Source organism: Xenopus laevis, chromosome 1S, assembly GCF_017654675.1.
Source record: "Xenopus laevis strain J_2021 chromosome 1S, Xenopus_laevis_v10.1, whole genome shotgun sequence".
NCBI lineage: Eukaryota > Metazoa > Chordata > Amphibia > Anura > Pipidae > Xenopus > Xenopus laevis.
Genome location: NC_054372.1, coordinates 103991955 through 103997954, shown reverse-complemented (window position 1 = coordinate 103997954; position 6000 = coordinate 103991955).

Here is a 6000-nt window from a genome sequence, read left to right as displayed (position 1 = left end):
ATTTAAATTAAATCAAATAATGAATACAATGATTATTCTGGTAGGGGAATTAAAATTGTCTTTTTCAATAAGGGGAATTAAAATTGTATTTTCAGGCAATATATATTTTTGCTATGAATACTATGGTTTTAGGTTCTTCTGCCATATTACTTTTGAAATATTTTCATCTCATCCTATCCTGCTAAATTGTCTATATTGTAATACAGGTAACGGATCTATTATCCAGAACAAACATTAGAATAAATCCATATTCCCATTAAATACAAAACACTAATTATTACAGAGACAAATATTTTAAAAAATGACTGGATGTTTAAAGAAGAAGGAAAGACTTTTTAACTTGGGGGTGCCAAAAGTTAGGCACCCCCAAGTGATTGTATTTATTTACCTGATCCCCTGGGCTGGTGCTCCTATCACCATGGATCGATTGTCTTCGCTTCTTCATTCAACAAATTTCCCAGCGGCAGACACATGCACAGTAGACTGAAATAGCCGGCTTTTTGTTCAAATTTGGCTTTTTACTCTACTATGGATGCACAGCCGCGAGAAGAAATAAGAAGCAAAGAGGATTCATGGTGCTCACTGGCAGATCCCTTGGTCGGTGTAAGTTTTCTGCAGATAGGAGCACCGGCCCAGGGTATAAGGAAAGTAAATATAATCACTTAGGGGTGCTTAACTTCTGGTCCTCTCAAGCAAAAAAGACTTTCTTTTTCATCAGGCACGTCCAAGCTAAAAAGACTTTCCTTCTCATTTATATAGAACTGACAAATGATAATCCCAAATTTTGAAGCTCTGCAGAAAATAGATCTTATACCTGTATAGTAGTTAATGTTTAAAACTCTATTATTAGCTCAACTTTTCATTCACCTAATTGCTATTTATTTAAAGCTGATCCAGAAGAAGGCGAAAAACCCCCTCTGAGGCAGTGTGAAATGTGCCTCAGAATGGGAAAAAATTCCTTCCTGACTCCAATATGGCAGTCGGACTAGGCCCTGGATCACTAATGTATTATGTGTAGTGGTAAATATAGTCTAATGTTGAGGCCTTAGCTGAATACTATTTAAAATGCCACAGTGAAAAAAGATAATTGAGGTATGGTGTGTTATGTACTATAGTATAAGGGATAGATTTTGGGGCAGGAAGAAAGGGTAAGTATAAGTTAAGGTCAATTTAAATGGCCGTTAGTGAAGGTCACAGACAGGAAACAGATGCCAGTGGCGAGGGCCAGAGACAGCAGCTAATAACGCAAAATGTTAGGGCCAGGGGCAAGAGACAGAGATAACAGCAAGTGATCTCTGCAGGCAAAGGCTAATTGAATAGACCAGTGTTGGAGCTGTGGTGATGACCAGAGACAGTTGCCTGTGAATATGAATGGAAACAGAGGGCCAGTGGTGGGGCCAGAGACAGCAGCCGATGTTAAGGGCTGCAGACAGAGGCCGATGGAATGGGCCACTGTTGGGGCCGGTGACATGGGCTAGAGACAGTAGCCGGTGTTAAGGGCTATGGGTAAAGGCCGATGGAATGGGCCAATGTTGGGGACAGTGTTGGGGCCGTTGTTGGGGACAGTGTTGGGGCCGTTGTTGGGGGCCAGAGACAGCAGCCGATGTTAAGGGCTGCAGACAGAGGCCGATGGAATGGGCCATTGTTGGGGCCGGTGACATGGGCTAGAGACAGTAGCCAGTGTTAAGGGCTATGTGTAAAGGCCGATGGAATGGGCCAATGTTGGGTGCAGTGTTGGGGCCGTTGTTGGGGGCCAGAGACAGCAGCCGATGTTAAGGGCTGCAGACAGAGGCCGATGGAATGGGCCATTGTTGGGGCCGGTGACATGGGCTAGAGACAGAAGTCGGTGGTAAGGGCTATGGGTAAAGGCCGATGGAATGGGCCAATGTTGGGGACAGTGTTGGGGCCGTTGTGGGGGCGAGAGACAGCAGCCGATGTTAAGGGCTGCAGACAGAGGCCGATGGAATGGGCCATTGTTGGGGCCGGTGACATGGGCTAGAGACAGTAGCCGGTGTTAAGGGCTATGGGTAAAGGCCAATGGAATGGGCCAATGTTGGGAACAGTGTTGGGGCCGTTGGTGGGGGCCAGAGACAGCAGCCGATGTTAAGGGCTGCAGACAGAGGCCGATGGAATGGGCCATTGTTGGGGCCGGTGACATGGGCTAGAGACAGAAGCCGGTGGTAAGGGCTATGGGTAAAGGCCGATGATATGGGCCAATGTTGGGGCCGTTGCTATGGGTAAAGGCCGATGGAATGGGCCAATGTTGGGAACAGTGTTGGGGCCGTTGGTGGGGGCCAGAGACAGCAGCCGATGTTAAGGGCTGCAGACAGAGGCCGATGGAATGGGCCATTGTTGGGGCCGGTGACATGGGCTAGAGTCAGAAGCCGGTGGTAAGGGCTATGGGTAAAGGCCGATGGAATGGGCCAATGTTGGGAACAGTGTTGGGGCCGTTGGTGGGGGCCAGAGACAGCAGCCGATGTTAAGGGCTGCAGACAGAGGCCGATGGAATGGGCCATTGTTGGGGCCGGTGACATGGGCTAGAGACAGAAGCCGGTGGTAAGGGCTATGGGTAAAGGCCGATGGAATGGGCCAATGTTGGGGCCGTTGTTGGGGGCCAGAGACAGCAGCCGATGTTAAGGGCTGCAGAGAGAGAGGCCAATGGAATGGGCCATTGTTGGGGCCGGTGACATGGGCTAGAGACAGAAGCCGGTGGTAAGGGCTATGGGTAAAGGCCGATGGAATGGGCCAATGTTGGGGAGAGTGTTGGGGCCGTTGTTGGGGGCCAGAGACAGCAGCCGATGTTAAGGGCTGCAGAGAGAGAGGCCGATGGAATGGGCCATTGTTGGGGCCGGTGACATGGGCTAGAGACAGTAGCCGGTGTTAAGGGCTATGGGTAAAGGCCGATGGAATGGGCCAATGTTGGGGACAGTGTTGGGGCCGTTGTTGGGGGCCAGAGACAGCAGCCGATGTTAAGGGCTGCAGACAGAGGCCGATGGAATGGGCCATTGTTGGGGCCGGTGACATTGTTGAAAAATGCATAATTTGACATTGTTGGGGCCGTTGTTGGGGGCCAGAGACAGCAGCCGATGTTAAGGGCTGCAGACAGAGGCCGATGGAATGGGCCATTGTTGGGGCCGGTGACATTGTTGAAAAATGCATAATTTGACATTGTTGAAAAAATGCATAATTTGAACGTTGATACATTACCTCCTTAGTGTGGGTATTCTCTCCTGAATATTTAATTAGGAGGGGATTTTTTTGTTGCTCGGGAACAAGTCCACCGAGGAGGCTGTTTGGAAGCTGCCATTGGTGTACTGTAAAGAGGTTTAGAAATGTTTAGTAGGCAGATTGCTTACTGGAAATATTACCAGGGGGTGGTGGAGGAGTTCAGAGATAGTTTGATATTTGAGAAAATGAAAGCTAATATTTTATTCAGTGCGGAATCTTTTTCTGTTACAAATAACATACAAAAATATGTTTTACAAAGTCTTGCCATATTCCCACCCCACATTCGAAATAAACAGATGTCTTTGCTTTGAATAGTTATTACCAATGAATTCTTCCAAACTATGAGAGTTTCCGTTCCCTCTGGTATCTAGATCCTATTAGACAAATTTACAAATTTGAGTCCGTTGTAGTGTATATGCAGCTGCCTGAATTTATAGCCCACAGTATCACCCCAATGCCTAAGTATATACTGTATTTATTGGAGCTTGTAGCAAATCAACTGCCTAAATAACTTCATAGGCAATTAAGCTTCTATGTTCAGGCCTCTACAGCATCAAAAAATACAATATCATACCTCCCAACTGTCCTGTTTTCTCCGGGACAATCCCGATATTTTTTTTACAGATCAACATGTAAACCTGTGTTTCTTACTGAAATGTCCCGACTTTCTCTTTAACCTTCTGCACTGGCTCTAGAAACGATACAAAGTTTCTGAAACTTAATTAAAATAACAGGCTTTTGGGCAGAGGCCACAACAGTCAGCAGCTGTATTTGGATATTTTTGTAACAATTTAAGATAAGCAAAGAAACAATTGTTTTTCATTAAACATCAGTAAAGAATAGTGAAATTAAAAAAAAAATTAAATCATTGGCCAACATTTGAAGATTTGATTAAAAAAAATTAAACACTGGCACTCGGACAAACCTCCAGACTTTATTCCTGATCCTTCACCCATGGAATAACCTTGAATACACACAAATAAAGCATGGTCTCTTGGGTAAGGAACGTTTTAATCTAGCCATAAATGTTCAGATTTTACTCATTGTACGATGAATGCTCAGTTATCAATCATTTGTGCCTGCTTCTTTGTGTATGTTACCCAATAAAATATTCCACTTCAAATACATGCAGCGGTTTCTGCTATTTCTGCAGTGTTATTCCAGGGCACAATATCTTGGAGATAATTATTTTATCCTTAGCTATAATGGGCCATAGCCAGGTGTGTGTTCCTAATAGACTGCAGATATGTGGAGTTGAAACAAAAAGTTCGTTCCCCAGACTGTGGAGATGGCACAGTGGAAATTCTAATATTTAGAGTAATCCTCTAAACCAGGGGTCCACATTCAATTGTAAAAAGAGTTAGGGAGCAACACAAGCATGAAAAATGTTCCTGGGAGGTGACACATAAGGGCTGTGATTGGCTATTGGTAGCCCCTATGTGAACTGGCAGTCTACAGGAGGCTCTGTTTGGCAGTAAACATGGTTTTTATTCAACCAAATAATTCAAAAATATAATTCAAATATAAGCACCTGCTTTGAGACCACTGGGCTCAACATCCAAGGAGTTGGGGAGCAACATGTTGCTCATGAGCTACTGGTTAGGGACCACTGCTCTAAACAGACAGCTTACTATTTACATATAACATTGACCTCTGCTGCCATACTGCATCTCTTGGATATAGCAATTCCCATAGACTAGTTGAAACTACAGTCAAATGCCTAACAAAATATTGGACATACCTCAATGAGTACAAAAGTGTCACAATGACTTTCCTCTAGAGCCTATCGTATTAAATAATGTGTACAACAAATAACTAAACAGTGTCTCAGTAGATGATCCCTAAGCACTTAGTGAGCTTCTGTAGGTGTCTTGGCACTCGTGGAGCTGCACTTGTTGGTATAGGACATGACAGGGGGTACAGAGACAGCTTCATTAGCAGCAGGAGAATGAAAACTAAGGACGGCTATGGCTGCCTCTCTCATTAAATAGGCAACATTAACTGGAATCATTTTCACACCAGCAAAGGCTGAATCTGTTTTGATTAAGAACCCTTACTAATTAAGCACATCAGATTTACATTTAGTCTCAAACCAGAATAAGTGCGAGTGGTTTCTTGCCATAGAATAGCGGATCCTTGGGAGGAATTCCTTGGAGAAATAGAAATAACAGAACAGGTCAAAAGCACCAATAGCAGCACAAAGGCCCACTTGCCTTGTGGCAAAGGGTCTTCAGTGTAGGTGACATACTAGAGTAGTTCAGATAAATAAGTAAAATCTTTAACTAGATTTAAATAAAAAAAAACTTTACACCCAATGACAAAATGCTGGGGTATTGTACCTACAATTCATCAACATTTGTCTACAATGAAATGGTAATGACTGGGGTGGAGTCTTACCTTCTAGCATCCCCCCCCCCCTTGAACTATATTTGGTCAGGGCTGCCTTTGACTCTCAACAAAGTTACAAATATAAAAGCCATCAGGGTCAGACTGGCGCGGTGGGCCCCTGGCTCTTGTGGGCCCCACTGGCCCAGACCCACATCCTGCTCTTCTATCTCCCCTAGTAAGGAAGGGACAGAGGTTGGCTTTACAGATAAAGCGGATGCCCCCAAGTGGTGCCCATCAGCTGCATCTGATACATCAGTCACACCGCAAACTGGAAGGGCTGCTTCATTTGTCAGGCTTGTTTGTAAATCTGATAAGGCCCAGTTGGAACCTTTGTTGCCCCTTATGCATAGTAGTGATTGCTATTTCTTCTACACAGACTGCTTG